This window comes from Tachyglossus aculeatus (assembly GCF_015852505.1).
Source record: "Tachyglossus aculeatus isolate mTacAcu1 chromosome 12 unlocalized genomic scaffold, mTacAcu1.pri SUPER_6_unloc_2, whole genome shotgun sequence".
Classification (NCBI taxonomy): Eukaryota; Metazoa; Chordata; class Mammalia; order Monotremata; family Tachyglossidae; genus Tachyglossus; species Tachyglossus aculeatus.
The window spans coordinates 7057566-7078721 of NW_024044829.1; the positions used below are offsets into that span (position 1 = coordinate 7057566).

At 49.6% G+C, this 21156-nt stretch overlaps 1 pseudogene; it reads left to right on the forward strand.

Moving 5' to 3' along the window:
- The first annotated feature begins 14704 nt into the window (after positions 1–14704).
- LOC119921313 lies at positions 14705–19905 on the forward strand (annotated as a pseudogene).
- Positions 19906–21156: the final 1251 nt, after the last annotated feature.

Consider the following 21156-nt stretch of genomic DNA (forward strand, 5'->3'; position numbering starts at 1 on the left):
CTTCACCTAAACTTTCACCTAACCATTGCCCTACTAATAGTGGTAACATTAACTCTCATATTATCCCTAGGCCCAGGCCTGGTCCTAGACTCAACCCTAATCCAAACCCTAACTCTAACCCTAATGCAAAACTTCGCCCAACAAAAGCACTAGCCCTAACCCTAAACCTAGCCCTAATCCTAACCTCACTCTCACTCTAACCTTTGCCTTATCCATGATGCTAACATTAACCCAATGCACATCTTCATCCAAGACCTAACCATAACTCAAACCTTAGCCCTAGCCCTAACCCTAACCTTAACACTAACCCTAACCTTAATCTCAACCCTAACCTAGCCCTAGCTCTAACCTTAATCCTCATTCTAACCCTAAAGATAATACTTACCCTAACTCACCAGGACTGCAGAAGCAGACCACGGGGATCCTGTGGTTAGGCCGTTTCATCCCTAAGAATGCCATTCAACTTATAACTTTCCCAGGGCAACAAACTGTCCTAAACCTACTCCTAACCCTAACCCTAATCCTAAACACTGGGGTAGATTCAAACTAATCTTGTTGGATACAGTCCTTTCCCACATGGACTCACAGTCTTCACCGTCCCTTTAACAGATGAGCTAAGCGAGGCCCTCAGAAATCATTCATTTATTCGTTCATTCATTCATTAAAACAATGATATTGATGGAGCACTTACTGAATGAAAAGCACTGTCCTCAGAGTTTAGGAGAGTAACCTCTACCAATGAACAATCAATCAATCATATTTATTGAGCGCTTACTATGTGCAGAGCACTGTACTAAGCGCTTGGGAAGTACAAATTGGCAACATATAGAGACAGTCCCTACCCAACAGTGGGCTCACAGTCTAAAAGGGGAGACAGAGAACAAAACCAAACGTACTAACAAAATAAAATAAATAGAATAGATATGTACAAGTAAAATAAATAAATAAATAAATAGAGTAATAAATATGTACAAACATATACATAGGTACAGGTGCTGTGGGGAAGGGAAGGAGGTACGGTGAGGGGGATGGAGAGGGGGACGAGGGGGAGAGGAAAGAAGGGGCTCAGTCTGGGAAGGCCTCCTGGAGGAAGTGAGCTCTCAGCAGGGCCTTGAAGGGAGGAAGAGAGCTAGCTTGGTGGATGGGCAGTGGGAAGGCATTCCAGGCCCGGGGGATGACGTGGGCCGGGGGTCGATGGCGGGACAGGCGAGTACGAGGTACGGTGAGGAGATTAGCGGCGGAGGAGCGAAGGGTGCGGGCTGGGCTGTAGAAGGAGAGAAGGGAGGTGAGGTAGGAGTGGGCGAGGTGATGGAGAGCCTTGAAGCCCAGGGTGAGGAGTTTCTGCCTGATGCGCAGATTGATTGGTAGCCACTGGAGATTTTGGAGGAGGGGAGTAATATGCCCAGAGCGTTTCTGGACAAAAATAATCCGGGCAGCAGCATGAAGTATGGATTGAAGTGGAGAGAGACACGAGGATGGGAGATCAGAGAGAAGGCTGATGCAGTAGTCCAGACGGGATAGGATGAGAGCTTGAATGAGCAGGGTAGCGGTATGGATGGAGAGGAAAGGGCGGATCTTGGCAATGTTGTGGAGCTGAGACCGGAAGGTTTAGGTGACGGCTTGGATATGAGGGGTGAATGAGGGAGCGGAGTCGAGGATGACACCAAGGTTGCGGGCCTGTGAGACGGGAAGGATGGTAGTGCCGTCAACAGAGATGGGAAAGTCAGGGAGAGGGCAAGGTTTGGGAGGGAAGACAAGGAGTTCAGTCTTGGACATGTTGAGTTTGAGGTGGCGGGCAGACATCCAGATGGAGATGTCCTGAAGGCAGGAGGAGATGCGAGCCTGGAGGGAGCGGGAGAGAGCAGGGGCAGAGATGTAGATCTGGGTGTCATCAGTGTAGAGATGATAGTGGAAGCCGTGGGAGCGAATGAGGTCACCAAGGGAGTGTGTGTAGATTGAGAACAGAAGGGGACCAAGTACTGAACCTTGGGGAACCCCCACAGTAAGAGGATGGGAGGGGGAGGAGGGGCCTGCAAAAGAGACTGAGAAAGAGGGACCGGAGAGATAAGAGGAGAACCAGGAGAGGACAGAGTCTGTGAAGCCAAGGTCCGATAGCGTGTTGAGGAGAAGGGGGTGGTCCAGTGTCGAAGGCAGCTGAAGGGTCGAGGAGGATTAGGACAGAGGCAAGCAGGAGGTCATTGGTGACCTTTGAGAGGGCAGTTTCCGTGGAATGTAGGGGACGGAAGCCAAACTGGAGGGGGTCGAGGAGAGAGTTGGTGTTGAGGAATTCGAGGCAGCACGTGTAGGCAACTCGTTCAAGGAGTTTGGAAAGGAATGGTAGGAGGGATATGGGGCGATAACTAGAAGGTGAGGTGGGGTCAAGAGAGGGGTTTTTTAGGATGGGAGAGACATGGGCATGTTTGAAGGCAGAGGGGAAGGAACCAGTGAAGAGTGAGCGGTTGAAGATGGAAGTTAAGGAGGGGAGAAGCGATGGAGCGAGAGATTTCATGAGATGAGAGGAAATGGGGTCAGAAGCACAGGTGGCCGGAGTAGCACTTGAGAGGAGGGAGGAGAGCTCATCTGAGGATACTGCTGGGAAGGACGGGAGAGTAGCAGACAGTGTTGAGAGCCGGGGGGTTGGAGAAGGGGGGGAAGAGACTTTGGGGAGGTCGGACCTGATGGATTTAATTTTGTTAATGAAGGAGGAGGCCAGATCGTTGGGGGTGAGGGAAGGAGGAGGGGGAGGAACGGGGGCCTGAGAAGGAAGTTGAATGTACGGAAGAGCTGGCGGGGGTGATGGGCATGGGTGTCAATAAGGGAGGAGAAATAGTTTTGTCTGGCAGAAGAGAGGGCTGAGTTAAGGCAGGAAAGGATAAACTTGAAGTGAACGAGGTTGGCATGGTGTTTAGACTTTCACCAGCAGCGTTCGGCAGCTCGAGCATAAGAGCGAAGGAGGCGGACAGTGGCAGTGATCCAGGGCTGTGGGTTAGTGGTACGAGAGCGGCGAAGGGAAAGGGGAGCGAGTGAGTCTAGCTGAGTAGAAAGGGTAGAGTTGAGAGCAGTAATCTGATCATCAAGACTGGGTAGAGAGGAGAGGGAGGCAAGGTGGGGTGTGAGGCGCTCCGAAAGATGGGTGGGGTCCAGAGAGCGGAGATCTCTGTGAGGGAGTAATACGGATTTACAGGGGAAAGGAGTGTGAGAGAGGAGGCAGGTGAGAAGATTACAGTCTTAGGTGAGAACAGACACATTCCCTTCCCAGAGTGAGTTCACAGTCTAGAAAGGCAGACAAAGGTTAATATACAGAAATAAAGAAGGAAAGAAAAAACTTAATCAGTAGATTACATAAAGGTGACTTGACCACAGGGTTACCTAGTGCACTGTACAAAACTCTTGGGGAAAATATAATCCAACAACATAACGGACACATTTCCTGGCCACAAGGATCTTTCAGTCAGTAGTGAGAGAGAGACACCTTAATGGAAAATTGGATTCCTGGTATAGACAGAAGTGCTGGGGGGCTGAGGTTTGTGGGGAGCAGATCAGCAGATGTCGGCGCCACCGGAGCGTCGCTCACCGCCGCTCTTTGCTAGTCTTAATATCGACCTCCCGACAATGACCCTAAACCCAAACGGGACTGGTAGTTCCGTAGGCAGAAGCGAAAGCTGTCCAGAGCAAGCAAAAGACTACAGTGCCCAAAAGTCGTTGGGCCTCAAGCCTCCACTAAAAATCCTATGACAGAGTATGAATGTCTGGATTAGTGCCTGGGCTGGTCTATATGGGAACCCGACGAGAGGGTGGGAACCACTGAGGGCTCGGTTGTGTGGGAGGATCTTGAGGAGGGCCAGGGACAGCTGTCTGGACCAGCTCAGAGCGGGATCATACCACTGAAAGGATGATGTAAATCCCCTCCCGTTCATTCCTTCATTCCTTCATTAATTCAATGGAAATGACTGAGTAATTAATGTATGCAAAGCACTGTCGTCAGTGCTTGGGAGAGTAAACTATTACAATAAACAATTTCCCTACTACAGTGAGCTGACACACAAGGGGGAGAGACGGAGGAAAGAAAGAAAGAGAGAAAGAAAGAGAGAAAAAAGAGAAAAAGAAAGAAAGGAAGAGAGAAAGAAAGAAAGAAAGAAAGAAAGAAAGAAAGAAAGAAAGAAAGAAAAAAGAAAGAAAGGGAGAAAGAGAGAAAGAAAGAAAGAAAGAAAGAAGGAAGGAAGGAAGGAAGGAAGAAAGGAAGGAAGAAAGAAAGAAAGAAAGAAAGAAAGAAAGAAAGAAAGAAAGAAAGAGAAAGAGAAAGAAAGAAAGAAAGAGAGAGAAAGAAAGAAAGAAAGAGAGAAAGAAAGAAGGAAAGAAAGAAAGAAAGAAAGAAAGAAATAAAGAAAAAGAAAGAAGTAAATTACAGATAGGTGACACACTCACAGGGTCACCTTTTCTAGTGCTGGTCTTAGAGCTCTAACCACTAGGTCAAGCAGCTTTCCCATCGCCTTAGATCATACCACTTTTCTTCCTGTCCCAAAAGCGTGATTCTTTGGAGGTAACTTTGACTCAGTCAGTCGGTCACTCAATCGTGTTGATTGAGTGCATTCTGCATGTAGACTTCTGTCCTAAGCTCTTGGGGCAGGACAACACAGTAATATAACAGACATATTGTGAGCTCACTGTTGGGTAGGGACTGTCTCTATATGTTGCCAACTTGTACTTCCCAAGCGCTTAGAACAGTGCTCTGCACACAGTAAGCGCTCAATAAATACGACTGATTGATTGATTGGCCATAAGGAGCATTCAATGTCCAGGGAGAGAGAGATATCTAAAGGAATAGTTGGATTACTGGTAAAGACGGAAGTCCTGGGAGGCTGTGGTTGGTGGGGAAGGGCTCAGCCGACCTCAGCGCGGCCGCAGTTCCAAGCTGAATATGAGCTTCAGTCAGCTTCTGCACACCTTCGCCGAATCGGCTGTGAGCCCTTTCGAGAGGTACGAGGGGACTGGTATTTTGGTAGGCGGAGAAAAAAGCTGTCCAAAGCGAGCGAAAGACTTTGGGCTTCGAGCCACTACTGAAACCCCTATTATAAGGTCTGGATGTCTGGGTGGTTTTGAGGGTTGGGCTACATGTCTACCAGACGGAGCGAGGTGGGGAGACTAATCAGGGTTTGGTCCTGTGGGAGGATTTTGCGGAGGGCCAAGGGCAGCTGCTTGGAACAACTCCGAACGGGATTATGCCACTGAAAGGGTGATGTAAAACCCTGCCCGTGGAAGAGGCCCGCGCTCTGTTCGAGGGGCCGCTTAGTGTTCTCAACGTTGTTTGTTTGGTAAACTCTTCCAGGAGGAAATGGGATTAAAGGTGCTTGATTTAGAGCAAGTTCGGGGTCTCTGTGTTCTCTTCGATACACTACGCTACACCTCGTTTGGAGCTCCGTCCAATGGCTGCGGGCACCGCTGCAGGAAACCTTAGAGGTGGTAGTTCTTTAGGCGGAGGTGACAACTCTTTTTATGGCATTTATTAAGCGCTTACTATGTGCAAAGCACTGTTCTAAGCGCTGGGGAGGTTACAAGGTGATCAGGTTGTTCCACCCTTAAGAGCTAGCATCAGTGTACGACTCTCAGAAGCCTTTGTCCCGCCGACTGCCACGCCTCCCTCCCTCCCCTGGCCACACGGCCCGTGGGTGCCAGTGCCTGGACTGGTCCCAGTTTACCCGCATTATCGAAGTGGTGTTGGTTCAGCCATCATTCATGGACAATCGCGGGTGTGGGGACTTTCGGCATAGAGCAGAGGCAGCCTGCGTCCCACATCGGAGCTCGCAGCCTTTGGAAGAGTGTTAACAGTCAGTTCATTCTCAAGTTCACAGGTGCGGCAGCTGAAACACAGATTACAAAATGTCTTGACCAAAATGTCACACAGTGCAAAAGTATCGCCACCGGAACCTGGTCCCAGGTCTGCCACATCCCAGCTCGGCACCGTTTCCAAATTGCTTCGCTGCTTCTTAAGGGTGATCGAGGTTGTTTCAATGGCGACGGGCCTTGGGGGATCCAGAGGAGTTAGCCGGGGCCAGATGAAGCCGGGGAACTGCCCTCTCGTGGCAACTCTGGAGTATTACATCAGCCCTCAACCGATGACTCGGTCCTTTTGTACTTCGTCATCCTCTATGACGTCCTTCTACTGGGAAAGCATATTTTTTTAATCACTCCTCCCGTCTACATTGTCCAGTTCCTTGGGCCAGGGCTCATTTGTTCTAGGGCCCTCCGACACTTCCAACTACACAGTTCCAAAACCGTACTCCTTCTCTTCCAATTGAAAACCTGTCCCGACACCTGCATTTTTATCTCTTTGCTTTTTCTTCTACTGATATTTTTTCTTAAGCACTGGCTAGGTGCCAGGTAACATCCTCGGAGCTGGGGTAAATTCAAGCTATTCTAGTTGGGCACACTCCTGTCCCACATGGGACTCACAGGCTTCACTTTCCCGTTTTGCAGATGAGATCAGTGAGGCCCCGATAATTCATTCATTTATTCCTTCCTTCCTTCCTTCATTCATTCATTCAATACCATTCATTGAGCTCTTCCTGTATGCAAAGCACTGTCCTTAGAGCTTGACAGAGTACACTATAACAAAGAACAGGCATAATCCCTGCCTACCGTGAGCTCACAGCCTAGAGGGGGAGACGGAAGTTAATATACAGAAATAAATAGGGCAAGAAAAAAATTTATTCAATCAGTCATTTACAAAGAGGGGACCTGCCCACAGGGTGACATAGTCAAGAGCCGGAATTAGAGCTCTCACTACCAGATCCAGCTGCTTTCCTTTCACATCACTGTAAATTGTACGACATTTCTTTTCCTTCTTCCCAGCGCTTAGAACAGTGCTTTGCACATAGTAAGCGCTTAATAAATGCCATTATTATTATTATTATTTCTTCCTGTTTCACAATTCTGTGTTTTGGTGACTGAATATCGGCCACCCGAGCCTGCTGTGAGCCCCACAACGGCCTCGAGATTGGCCCTGGGACACGACGGGGATGGTGGTTTCATAGGTGAAGGTGATTGCTGTCCAGAGAGAGCATCAGACTACGACTCCCAGAAGTCTTTGGGACTCAAGCCTCCACAGAAACCTCCTGACATAGTGTGATTGACTGGGTCAGTGCCTGTGCTGGGCTTCGTGAGGATCTGATGGAGAGCTCGGTGTACTAATGAGGGTTGGCTCCCGTGGGAGCCTCTTGTGGAGGACCAAGGGCACTTGCCTGAACCATCGGTGAGAGGGTTCATGCCAGTGAAAGAATGTGTAAAACCCCCTCCTAATTTAAGGGCCCGGCCTTCATTATATTGGGACGCTCAGTGCCTTGGCAGTTGGTTGTGTGGTAAACTCTCCCGATAGCGAATGGGATGAAAGGAGCCCGATTTGTACCGAGTTTGGGGTTTCTGTGTTCTCTGAGCTACACCCCACAGAGAGTGGTAGCAATTATTTTTAAAATGCCATAATTGCTATCAGTCCCAACCGGAAAAAGTTCTAAACAACCCCCGCTTGTGCCTTCCACGCTCTGGTCCATAGCCCCTTCACTGGGCACGATGCGACTGGTAGTTCAGGAGGCTGAGATGAACGCCAGTCAAGAGAGAGGTTCAGATAACGACTCCCAAAAATCTCTGTGACACGATCCACCACGCCACGCCCCCTCCCACCGCCACACTCCGGATTGTTTGTGTGAGTGCCTGGGCTGGCCTCCGTCACCTCCGCTTTCATGCAGTGCTATTGGTTCAGCGATTACTCTTGGCCAACCGCGGTTGTGGGGACTGTACGACCAGAGAAGAGGCAGCCTGCATCCCACATCGGGACTCGCAGCCTGTGGAAGACAGTTAACACGTAGTTCATCCTCAGTTTTAGAGGTGTGGCAGCTGAGGCACACGGATCCCAGAGCGTGGAATCCCCACTTCGCAGGTCAGGGAACTGAGGCAGTTGCCCAAGGTCACCCAGCAGAAAGGTGGCAGAGCCAGGATTGCAGTCCAGGTCCTCTGACACCCAAGCCTATGCACTTTACACTAGGCCACACTGCTTCTCAAAATCCAATGCAAGAACCAGGTTCAAGTTCTTGTGAGAGCATCGTCAAGAGAGACAAAGCCATCTGCATTGGACAGCGCGGAGTGGGCTCATTCAAATGCAAGGATGTGTTATAACCTAGCTCGCGTAAGATGCCCGAATACAGAATGTGGACCCTCTCAGTGCCTTGACACTTGTTAGAGAGGTAAACTCTTTTGGGAGGGAATGGGATTAAAGGTACCTAATTTGGAGCGAGAATGGTGTCTCCGTGTTCTCTATGCGACACCTCAAGGGGAGTGACTACATGTACTTAGCAAATACCATAATTACTATCATTATGAATGAAAAAAACGCACTGAACATCGGCCTCCCGTGCCTTCCGCATGCCACAAACTGGACGCGGTTCCCCCGCATGCATGATGGGAGTGTTACCCTTTACCGAAGGTGAACGCTCAATAAAGCGAGCCTCACACAACTACTCCTAGACGTCTTTGTGCCCCGAGCTGCCATGCCAATCTCTCTCTCCTTACGTAGGGCCAGACATGGCCACATGCCTTGCCGCAGGGCATTAGAGGAGTGGTAATCCTTTAGGTTGTGGTGATCGCTGTCTAGAACAAACATCATACTACTACTCTCAGAATCTTTGTGAAACGAGCCGCCATGCCACTCTCCCTCTCATTAATTCATTCATTTATTCATTCAATCGTATTTATTGAGCGCTTACTGAGTGCAGAGCACTGTACTAAGCGTTTGGGAAGTACAAGTTGGCAAAATATAGAGACAGTCGCTACCCAACAACGGGCTCACAGTCTAAAAGGGGTAGACAGACAACAAAACAAAACACGTGGACAGGTGTCAAGTCGTCAGAACAAATAGAATTAAAGCTAAGAGCACAACATTAACGAAATAAATAGAATAATAAATATGTACAAGTATAATAAATGGAGTAATAAATCTGTACAAACACATATACAGGTGCTGTGGGGAGGGGAAGGAGGTAGGGCAGGGGGAGATGGGGAGGAAGAGAGGAAAAAGGGGGCTGAGTCTGGGAAAGCCTCTTGGAGGAGGTGATCTCTCAGTAGGGCTTTGAAGGGAGGAAGAGAGCTAGATTGGTGGACATGTGGAGGGAGGACATTCCCGGCCATGGGAAGGACGTGGGCCGGGGGTCAATGGCGGGACAGGTGAGAACGAGGTACAGTGAGGTTAGCTGTAGAGGAGCAGAGGGTGCGGGCTGGGCTGTGGAAGGAGAGAAGGGAGGTGAGGTAGGAGGTGGAGAGGTGATGGAGAGGCTTGAAGCCGAGGGTGAGGAGTTTTTGTTTGATGCGTAGGTTGACAAGCAGCCACTGGAGATTTTTGAGGAAGGGAGTAACATGCCCAGAGCATTTCTACACAAAGATGATTCGTCCAGCAGCGTGAAGTATAGACTGAACTGGAGAGAGACAGGAGGATGGGAGATCAGAGAGGAGGCTGATACAGTAATCCAGTCGGGATAAGATGAGGGACTGATCAAGCAAGGTAGCGGTTTGGATGGAGAGGAAAGGGTGGATCTTGGATATGTTGTGGAGGTGAGACCGGCAGGTTTTGGTAACGGATTGGATGTGAGGGGTGAACAAGAGAGCAGAGTCGAGGATGACACCAAGGTTGCGGGCTTGTGAGATGGGAAGAATGGTAGTGCCGTCTACAATGACAGTAAAATCAAGGAGAGGGCAGGGTTTGGTAGAGAAGATAAGGAGTTCAGTCTTGGACGTATTGAGTTTTAGATGCGGGCAGACATCCAGATGGAGATGTCTTGAAGGCTCTGGTCTCGGCAGGGCCAGACATGGCCCCGGGCCCTGCCACGGTGCATGACAGGAGTGATAGTTCAGTAGGCATAAGTGAACGCTGCCTAGAAAGAGCATCATACAACTCCCAGAAGACTTTGTGCCCCGGGCCGCCCCACCACTCTCCTCCTCGGGAACTAATGAGGGTTCGCTCTTGTGGGAGCATTTTGGGGAGGGAAAAGGGCAGCTGCCTGGACTAGCGGGGAGCAGGCTAATGCCATTGAAAGGCTGTATAAAAACCTTTCGCGATTTAAGGGGCCGTTCTGCAGTACATGGGGCCACGCAGTACCCTGGTGCTTAGTTGTGTGGCAAAAACTTCCGAGAGCGAATGGGATGAAAGGAGTCCGATTTGGACCGAGTTTGGGCTCTGTGTGTTTTCTGTGCTACACCTCACAGGGAGTGATAGCAAGTACTTAAAGAAATACCATAATTACTATCCATTCCAAGCGAAAAACGTTTTAACCAACCGCCGCCCATGCCTTCTGCTCTCGGGGCACGATGGGAGTGGAAGTTCGGTAGATGGAGGTGAACGCCAGTCAAGAGCGACCGTCAGACTATGACTCCCATAATTCTTTGTCCCCGATCTACTACGCCACACTCCCTTCCACCACCACCCACCCGGACTGTTTGGGTAGATGCCTGGGCTGGCCTCTGTCACTTTTGCTTTCTCGCAGTGCTGTAGTTCAGCGATTACTTTTGGCTACTCGCTGGTTTCAGGACTGTACGATGAGAGCAGAGGCAGCCTGCCTCCCACATTGGGTCTCGCAGCCTGTGGAAAAGAGCTAACACGTAGTTCATCCTTAGATTTACAGGTGTAGCAGCTGAGTCACACAGATTGCAAAGTGTCTTGGCGAAGGTCAAATGGCACAACTGTGTCACAACTGGGACTTCGTCCTAGGTCTGCCATATCCCAGCCCTACGCCCTTTCCAAATTGCTTCGCTGCTTCTTAAGGGTGATGTAAGGTCATTTCGATGGCGGCGGTGCTCTGAGAATCCACAGGAGCCGGCTGGGGCCAGATGAGGCCTGGTAACTGCCCTCTTGTGGTAACCTTTGAGTGTTACATCTGCACTCAACCGATGCTTCGGTCCTTTTGTACTTCCTCATCCACTATGACGTCCTCCTACTGGGAAATATATTTTCTGTTCCTCCTCCCATTTTCATTGTCCAGTTCCTTGGGCCAGGGACCATGTGTACTAGGGCCCTGCGCCCATGTGACCCTGGGCACCGGCTATTCCAAGGTCAAAATGCTACCTGTGACATAACTTCTCTGACCAGAGAGGGCTGTCAGAAAGATAAGTGTCCCTCGCCTCAGTGCCGACCAAATAAGGTATGGTGGATGAAAGGGGCGGAGATTGAGCAAGCAGAAGACAGAAGTTGGGATGGCCTAAATCACAGGTTATAAATACCTGTCGCCTATGACCTTCTGGGCAGAAGACCAAGACGTGCAGCAGCAGCAGCCGCTGCAGCAGCGACCTAATGTGTCTTCCTCTGCCCAGATGGTCAGATGCCCGCTCTGCAACCAGGACCAACCCACTGAGGAAGGGGTCAGGGGATGGGTGAGTGTCTCACCGAACGTTGGTGGGTGGGATCCAGGTGCCCCACTACGTGTAGGGAAATCATAAGTGAATTCCTCCCCAAGTGGGAGTGCAGGTGGCGAGGGCAAGCCGCCTCACCACGTGTGGGTAACGTACCAGTGTATTCCTCCCATTAGGGAAGCTCTAATATTGCCAATTCATCACATTCCTCCTGAAAGAGAAGTTCAATTCACTGCACCTAAACAATTAAATAATTCAATTTGCCTCGCGGAATGCATTTTGTATAAATTATAAATCCCCGGCATCTCTCTCTCTCTCTCTCTCTCTCTCTTTCGCAGCCCGATTCACAAACGAACCCGTCCTCGGGCGACGGGTGACATAAATGGGGATGGGATCGGCGATAGGTGGCAGAGAGCCAAGAGGGCTGTTTGAATTACTTGTGGATCAGGGATGGAAAACCCCGAGGTGCCACAGATCGGGTGGAGGGCCACTGGGAGGATACGGCCTATCTGGTGAGGGAGTTTTGTGGTTAGCAGAAGGCTACCCAAACCAGGAAAAGGGACGGAAAGTCCGCCCTCCTCGGTCTCCTAGCAACAGCGCTGCAATCCGCTCCCCGGGGTTGACAACGGTGGGGGAAGGAAAGGGAAGCCCTAGAGGCGAAACTAAAGGAACGTGACATGAAATGCCTCTTACTGCAGACAGCGGCTGAGGTACAAATGCAGCAGACGATCCTTTTAGAGCAGAAATTGGCATCCCGGGAGGTTAAGGAGTTAGAATAACGGAGGAAACTCTCCATTACTTAACAGGAACTTAAGCGGGAAATGTACTCGGGGCTGGGTGGGGAAAATTCCTCTGAGGATGGGGAGGGAGATCTTGATCCCTTACCAAAACTGAAATCGCTCCCTTCCCCGTGGGATTGGGAGGTGCCCCTGCAGAAGCCCGAGAGTCAGCCCAAGCCTCTCTACCCTATTATCAAGGAAGAGCAGAATCCTGAGGGAAAGGTCACCACCCAAACTTGAATCTTCACATCCACTGAGCTCAGGCAGCTCTCTAGAGAGTTTTCCAAGGACCCCGGGAAACAGGTGGTAGGCTGGTTGTCCAGGGTATAGAAGGGAGCAGCCGCCAAGGTGGACATCAGCCCAAATGAAAGGAGCCGCCTAGATTTGGTCCCAAGGGTGGATGTGACCCACACTCACATTCAAGGTTGTACCCTCTGGACCCTCCCGGTACATTGGGTTTGAACAGTCCCCTGGAGTGAACAGGGAAGGGCTGGCACTCTCCAGTGGAATGTTGGGTAGGGACTGTCTCTATATGTTGCCAAACTGTACTTCCCAAGCGCTTAGTACATTTCTCTGCACACAGTAAGCGCTCAATAAATACGATTGAGTGATTGATTGGAATGACTCAGTTGCATTAAACCAGCGTCTTCTGGTGCTTGGAGTTGAACAACTCCTGGATGATAGGGAGAAAATTCAGGAATCTAGCCACTGCTCCCTCCCCTCCCAAGAGGGCCTACTTTCTGCAATAGTAATGGGTACACCACCAGGGCCAAAGTGCGGGTTGGTCCACCATTTGAGGGATAGGGCCACTGGAGCACAAACCTGAAGCACTTTGGCCGATGTGGTCAACAGTGACTGGTGCCTATTCCAGTCCTCTGAGGTGCCAATTACGCAGAGTGTAGCCTTGACTGGGAAAGGCCTGGGGTTAAGGAGGACAAGGCAGTTTCCAACAAATACTAAAGGGACACCCACCGACCCCCGCAACGGGCCGGTTCAGGAAGACTGTGCTCAGGAGAACGGGTGGCCATATGGAGGGAGTTGAGGGAGCGGGGCCTTCCTGTGGACGAACTGGATCCGCTGCCAACCCATATCCTGAAACTACGCGCTCAGGAAGGTAGACCAACGGCCCTACCCACCACGGAGCAGGGAAACTAGAAGGGGGATCCGGCGGCCCAACCAATGGACGGCAGCCGCGGGCCTCTCACAGCCCGGGTGCTCCCCATATATGACCGTCCTAGTAAATGATCATCAGGATGTCTCCTTCCCGTTAGACGCCGGGACCCAGATATCTACGATTAAGAATGATGCTTGGTTGGGGGCTAACCATCAATTATGGGAAATGTTGCCATAACCCGGGTCACCAGGAAACAGGGAACCACCCCCTTCACCTGAGCACCCAGCAATCAATCAATCAAGTCAAGCAACTTGCAAGACATTTGCAAGTTAAGGCATTGGGGTAGGAAACTTAACCAATTTGCCGTCAGGGTAGTGCTATCAGTTTGGAAGCTCAAAAAGGAACTCCTTTGAGAGAAGGCATCTTCTTCCAGCAAAGGGTTGCCTCTCTCTCAAGTGAATGGTCGTCCTCCTCAGTCTAAGGCATCTCCCCCTAGAAACTACAATGGCTGTAATTTGGAGTGAATTTGCCATTGTCCTCCCAGCCTAGGAACAACTGTAGGTGTGGTGATTTAACCATTATTTCTGAAATTCTACTACTTTAAATTTTGCTAAATTGGTAAAAGAGGTAGAACAAATTAAAGTGTCATCTTGTTATAGTTGGAATGATAATTGAATCCGACTGGGCAAACCTGTGAAGCTAGTAGCTATGAGAGCTGCCCACTAACACTGGTAGAGGCTTGGAGATCCTCCAAGATCTAGACCCTTCTCTCTTACAGACACTATGCCTGGGAGTGGGGGAATGATGATACATTACTCTGTGAAACCGTTTGGCCTGCTAGTCATCTAACCTGTTAAATATTATTAGGAAAAAGCTATTATTTCAAACTTTATGAATCGTATCTGGCTGTATGATGCTCCTGAGTACTTCTGTACCTCACAATTCTATGGTCAGGATTGCCTCACTTCCGGACAGGTCGAGCAAAGGAATCATCACTGAAATACTTCCCAGGGAGTCTGTCTTCCATCTTGGCCATGACGTGACAGCATTAGGGAAGGGAACCTATTTCTATCGGACCAACTGTTTCAACATGACTGGTGCTCCTCTATCCTTCATTCCGGTGATTCTGGACAATTGGACAAGATGATCTCTGACAGTGTACTGTGGCAGACCAAACATCTGGCTCATCAATTACTGGGCTCATCAATTACTGGGAGCGCTGCAACCTGGGCTCCCGAACCCGGCTATGATCCCTAATAATTGGCCGATATTAGTAGTAGATATTCAGGATTGGTTTTTCTCTATTCCACTCCACCCAGATGATCGTATTCGATTTGCGTTTTCAGTCCCTGTGGCTAACAGAGCTCAACCTACTACGCGATATCATTGGACGGTCCTCCCCCAGGGAATGAAAAATAGCCCCACAATGTGCCAGACTTACGTTGCACTTCTGATAGCGCCGCTCCGCGTCAAGCATCCTGAGGTATATATTACTCACTATATGGATGACATATTATGTGCTTGCGCCACTGCAGCCCAACTACACGCCTTACGGCTTGCTCTTCTGGCGGCTCTAGAATCTGGAGGGCTGCGGGTTGCACCCGAGAAAGTCCAGACAAAGCCCCCAATCACCTATCTGGGACACATTTTGACAGATCGGACAGTGTCCCCTGTGACCCCTACCTTGGATGTTTCAAAATTAAAAACCCTTAATGATTTCCAAAAAATACTGGGGGAATTAAACTGGGTGCGCCTTATCTTGGAATCCCCACCGATCAATTATCTCACCATTTTGCTACCTTGCGAGGAGCCCCGGAGCTCTCTTCCCTCAGCTCCCTTTCACCACAAGCTGCCCGGGAGTTAGAGCAGGTAGTCAAAAAATTGGCTTAGGCTACGATGGACCGTGTCACCCCAGGGACACCCTTATCCGCCGTTGTCATTCCCACCTCTGTCATGCCTACAGGGGTTATATGTCAAGAACAACAATTGGTTGAGTGGATGCATTTGCTCACTCAGCCCCACTGCTCTGTTTCCCCATATCCGACTTTGGTAGCCCAGTTATTGGGTCGTTTAATTCGGCACATTACCGTCCTTTCTGGGACCGGACCCTCTGCATTATACCAACCATATACTTCAGAACAACTTGCCACACTTCTTGGCAACGATCCCGATTGGCAGATCCTTTTGGCAATGCATACCGGGGCTTGGGTTACTGGTCTCCCAGATATTCCACGATTAAAGGTTTTCTCACCTTTTGCATGGGTATTCCCCTGCATCACGGTTCCGGACCCAATACCGGGGGCTACCATAGTTTTTACAGATGGAACGAAAGGCCGAGCTGCCTATTATTGTCCTCCGGACACTTCCCGCGTTATCCCCATTCTGTCCCATTCCGCTCAACACGCGGAACTTGTAGCTGTGATGTCAGTCCTTCGCGATTTCCCTCAATCACTTAATATTATCTCAGATAGCCGGTGTGCATGCTTTGCTATTCTTCACATTGAGACTGCTGCGCTCCGGTTTTCCGAGGCAGCCATTTTTCCTTTGTTCCAGGAACTTCAAGCAACGATTCGCGCTCGTTCTCATCGTTTTTATATTTCTCATATTAGGGCGCATTCGTCCCTCCCCGGACCATTGGTTGAAGGTAATGCTTGTGCGGACCTACTTACTAGGGAAATTCCTTGCGCACCAAGAGAGATTATTTTTGTTGCACCACTGTTGGCTCTGGCTCTTCTCCCTTTAGACGCTACAGCCGCAGCCTCGCAAGCCCACCGGCCCTTCCACCAAGGGGTGGGAATGTTGCGCCGTCAATTTGGCATTTCTCGGGAAAGCGCGCAGGCTATTGTGAAATCTTGTACCTCCTGTGTACCTACGGCCTCTGAAGACACTAATCCCCGTGGTCTTGCGCCAAGAAAGCTGTGGCAAATGGATGTCACGCATTACCCTCCCTTTGGCAGATTGGCTTTTATTCATGTTACTGCCTGTACATTATTTACTTTTGCGTCGGCTCACACTGATGAATCAGCCAAACATGTTATGGATCATTTGTTTCGTGCTTTTGCCTTTATGGGAATTCCACAGGTATTGAAAACCGACAATGGCCCCGCATACACTTCTAAGGCGTTGCGGTCTTTCTGTAATACTTTTGCTATCCGCCTTGTTACGGGTATTCCATACAATCCCACGGGTCAAGCCATTGTCGAAAATCGCCATCGTTGGCTCAAAGCCTTTTGGAAAAACAAAAAGGGGGAGATGAACTGACCTCTCCCCATAGACAATTACAATCCGCTATATATACCCTTACTTTTTTAACTATGGATGACAAAGGTCTCACCCCTGCTGAAAAATGGGGTGGTAGGGAAACTAAGGAACACCCAGAAAGAGTAAAATGGAAGGACCCCCTCATGCGACAGTGGCGATGGCCAGATCCCTTATTAACGTGGGGCCGAGGTTATGCTTGTGTCTTTCCAGAAACTGAGGACCGCCCGATCTGGATACCTACAAAGAACATACGCAGCGTCCTTTCTACAGTGTGTTCTCACTCACCCTGCGTACTTCAGGAGCTGACCGAGAACCAGGAGACAGACTCCGCGACTTTTCCTCCGGAGGATCAGCGGCCCAATTCCCCAAAATGATGATCGCTTTCCTGATCCTCGCTTTTTCCACCGTTGTGATTACTGAGGACTATTGGACTTTTGTTCCGTACCCTCCATGGGTGCGACCCGTTACGTGGCAGGACCCGGTGGGAGATATCCTCATTAATGCTTCTGATCTTGTAGGGGGGGATGCGATTCCATGAGAAGGACCAGGGGAAGAGGCACTTGTCAATGTCTCCTTCCTTGCTACTCGCACTCTTATTTGTTTCTCTGCAGCTCCGACCCCAAGTCCGTGTCTGTCTCTACTCCCCCTCACTACTTGGGCTCAAGAAAGAGAATTGCGTGAACCCCAGCCCCGTTCGGTGTACTGTGGGATTACCCGTTTGACTGCTGTATCCCGTCGTTTGGGAACCTCACCTTCGGTACCCGAACTTCCTTCTTGTGTGCTTGCCAGCTCATCTTGGCCACCATCAGAGTCTGTTTTGCCTATCTGGCAAACGTGCCGACAACTCTTCCCCACGGTTATTCATTTGTCCTCTCACATATTCCCAGCCACGCTATTGAATTGGGGCGGACATGACAACCTTACTTATTTATCCCCTTTGCATGGTTATCTTGGGTTTCTGCCCACGGATGCTTTCCAGGCTTTAGGTTCCTCTCGTGCAGGAACTTCCTCCCCTTTGTACCTACATCTTTGGCAGGCTTTTGCTGCTTTGGGTCCAATCACACTTGCTTTTGCTCGATTACAGGTCCCTTTCGATTCCATCCCAGTCCATGTGTAAGAATGACAAATAAGAGTATGTATATTGCCACCGCAAGCCTTCATCATCATCAGTCATATTTATTGAGGGCTTACTATGTGCAGAGCACTGTACTAAGCGCTTGGGTAGTACAAATTGGTAACATATAGAGGCAGTCCCTACCCAACAGTGGGCTTACAGTCTAAAAGGGGGAGACAGAGAACAAAACCAAACATACTAACAAAATAAAATAAATAGAATAGATATGTACAAGCAAAATAAATAAATAAATAAATAGAGTAATAAATATGTACAAACATATATACGTATATGCAGGTGCTGTGGGGAAAGGAAGGAGGTAAGATGGGGGAGGGAGAGGGGGGATGGGGGAGGGAAAGGGGAGATAGGGGGAGGGAGAGGGGCCTTCCTTGTTGGCTACCCGTCCCTTATCCCCTTATCCCCTTCCCTTCCCTCTGGAATATTACATGTGATAATTGTAGACTTACCCAATGTATATCCGCTCATGATGCCACTGCTACTTTTCTTATAGTAGAACAACCTCGTCATGCTATATTACCCACCTCCTTATCCCACCCTTGGGATGAGTCCCCTGCGGATTCTGCCCTACAGATGCTAGCTGATCATTTTCGTATTCCAAAATGGCGACATCGTCGGTTTGTTGGATTGTTAATTATTGGGTTTATCGCTTTGGCATCCCTTATTATTGCTACCACCTTATCCTCTATTACCCTACATACTGAAATAGCACAGGCCTCCTTTGTTAATTCCCTTGCAAGAAATGTTTCTGATGCTCTGCAAACACAGTTACAATTAGATAAAGCCTTTACCGCTTGCATCTCTCTTCTACAGCATTCTCTTATAGAATTAGGAAATGAGGTTGATGCTCTGCGCACTCAACTTTCTTTTCAACGTTGTGATTATCGTTACCCTCATATCTGTGTGACCCCATATTATTATAATGCCACATTTCCCGGGTTTTCGTGGTCCGCGATCCGAAATCGGCTCCAAGGAGCCTGGCATTCTTCGAATGTCTCCCTTGATTTGTCACACCTTGCCTTACTCTCCGATGCTATGAAAAATACCCCTCCCTTAACCATTCCTGCTGATATTGCTTCACTGATCATTTCTGCCCTTGAGGCGGTTAATCCTTTTAATTGGCTATCAATGCTGCTTCATAGTCTCTCATATATTATTTTGTTGATCTTGGCCTTGTTTTGCCTGCCCTGCCTTGCTCGATGGCTATCTGTTTTCCTTCACCCGCTTCTTACTCAACTCCATGCTTTGCAATTGTTTCAAAAACAAAGAGGGGGACTTGTGGCAGACCAAACATCTGGCCCATCAATTACTGGGCCTAAGTAGTAAGCCAGGCCTTCCGTGCTCACAGGAAGACCTACAAGGAACTGAGAGGAGAGCTGTGGACAGGCAAGAGTTACTTGTTATCAGCCCTATGGCCTTGCATAGACGGGTGTTGCTTGTTACTGGTTTTGAAGGTTACAGAATGGCTGTGTTAGTTATAAACACAGCAACATGGAAAAATACAGAATGTGACTGAAAGATATGAAAGTCTTGCTGCTTAACTCAATAAACAGTCTCCTTGTCCACCTTGAGACTCGCGTGGCTTGCATTCTTCCATTGCGAGTGCCCGTCTCCCCACTGCCCTGGACGCGTGGAGGCAGACGGCAACAATGTACCATGCTGCTGACGAGGAGTCCACGCCACTAGAGGTGTTTGGGACTGGTTCTGGGGACTCTTTAAACTGGGGAGAGGTCGCTATTCCATGAGTTGCTGCTACCTTTGCTCCTGGTGGTGAGCTTAGTGTGAGGATGCTGGGTACTAAATTGCTCTTGCTCGGCCCTATCCACACAGGTCCTACGAAATCTAGAGCTGCTCCCAGCTCCCGCCTCTGTGCGCTATCCTAAGACCTTTGTAGTCCAGCAGTCACTCTCTATACCTTTGGTCCGCACACCTTGAGGGCTCCACCTCCCATTACCCCTGGCCAGGGGATGGGCCCAGTCCTCTGCCCCAACCCATGGATCCACTTTCCCAGCTTCCGTGGCCAGCCAGGTAAGAGCATTGGTCTTTGTGGTCAGGGGAGCCACGATGCTGGAGGGCACGGCCTCCAGCGCCACCCCACCACCACCCACCCCAGAAGGGAGGCAGGGAATGTTGGGGTCAAATGAGCACATGTGGCTAGGGCCAAAGGGTTGGTATGCGCCAAGGCGACCCTGGGCACCGACCATCCCAAGGTCAAAATGCTACCTCTGATGTAACTTCTCTGGGCGGAGGGGTCCGGGCAGAAAGAGAGGCGTCCCTCACCTTCATGCCGACCAAATTAGGTATGGGGGATGAAAGGGGTGGAGATTGACCAAGCAGAGGACGGAAGCCGGGACGGCTCAAGCCATAGGTAAAAAATACCCATCGCCTCTGACCTTCTGGGCAGAAGACCGAGACATTCCAGAGCAGCAGCTGCAGCAGCGGCCCAACGTATCCTTCTCTGCCCAGAACGCCAGACACCCGCTGTGCAACCAGGACTAACCCACTGAGGAAAGGGCCGCCAGACAGGGGAGTGTCTTGCTGAACGTTCAAGAGTGGGAGCCAGGTGCCCCGCATAACATAACATAAGTGGATTCCTCCCGTTTAGGGAGAGCACATCATAAGAGCTAGCCGCCTCACCACGCACGCAGACAACACATGAGTGAATTCCTTCTGAGTGGGGCACACGTGTGCAAGAGCTAGCCACCCTACCACGTGCGGGGAACGTAAGTGGATTCTTCCCGGGTGGGTAAGCACGTGGATTCTTCCCATGTAGGAAAGCACGTGATGAGAGCTAGCCGCCTCCCCAACTTGTGACTAATGTATGAGTGTGTTCCTCTCGTTAGGGAAGCTCTAATATTACTAATTAATCACATTACTCCCGAAAGGGAAGTTCAATTCAGTGCGCCTAAACAGTGAAATAATTCAAGTTGCCTCGCAGAATAAATTTTATATAAAACTCAGGCTTTCCGTCCCCGGCATTTCTCTCCCTCTTGTGCACCGCACTGATTCCCGAATGAACCCTTCCCCTGGCAATGAGTGACAGCGACGCCATGGCCGCTTTGCCTGTAGACAAAACGGTGGCTGTATAACCTGCATGCCAAACCTCCTGATCTGCACTCTGAGAAATGCAGAGGTGCAAAATGCCATGAGGAAACTATGGAGAAGAAAAGTGTCAATACACAAGATAAATGGTCCAAAATGAAACTGAAATGAGAGAAGCAGCTGACTTTGTAAGAGAAAATTAATCGGGAGAAATGTGGCCACTTAATTGTGTATTCCCTTTCATTAGTTAGAAACCTCTCCAGATTTTCGGTGCTTCTTTCCCATCTTTTTCCAGCAGTGTATAGTGTGTGTTTTTAGCTTTCTACAGAGAATAATAATAATAATTCTGGTATTTGTTAAGTGATTACTGTGTGCCAGGCACTATACTAAGCGCTGGAGTGGATTCAAGCAAATTGGTTGGGAAGCAGTCTCTGTCCCACGTG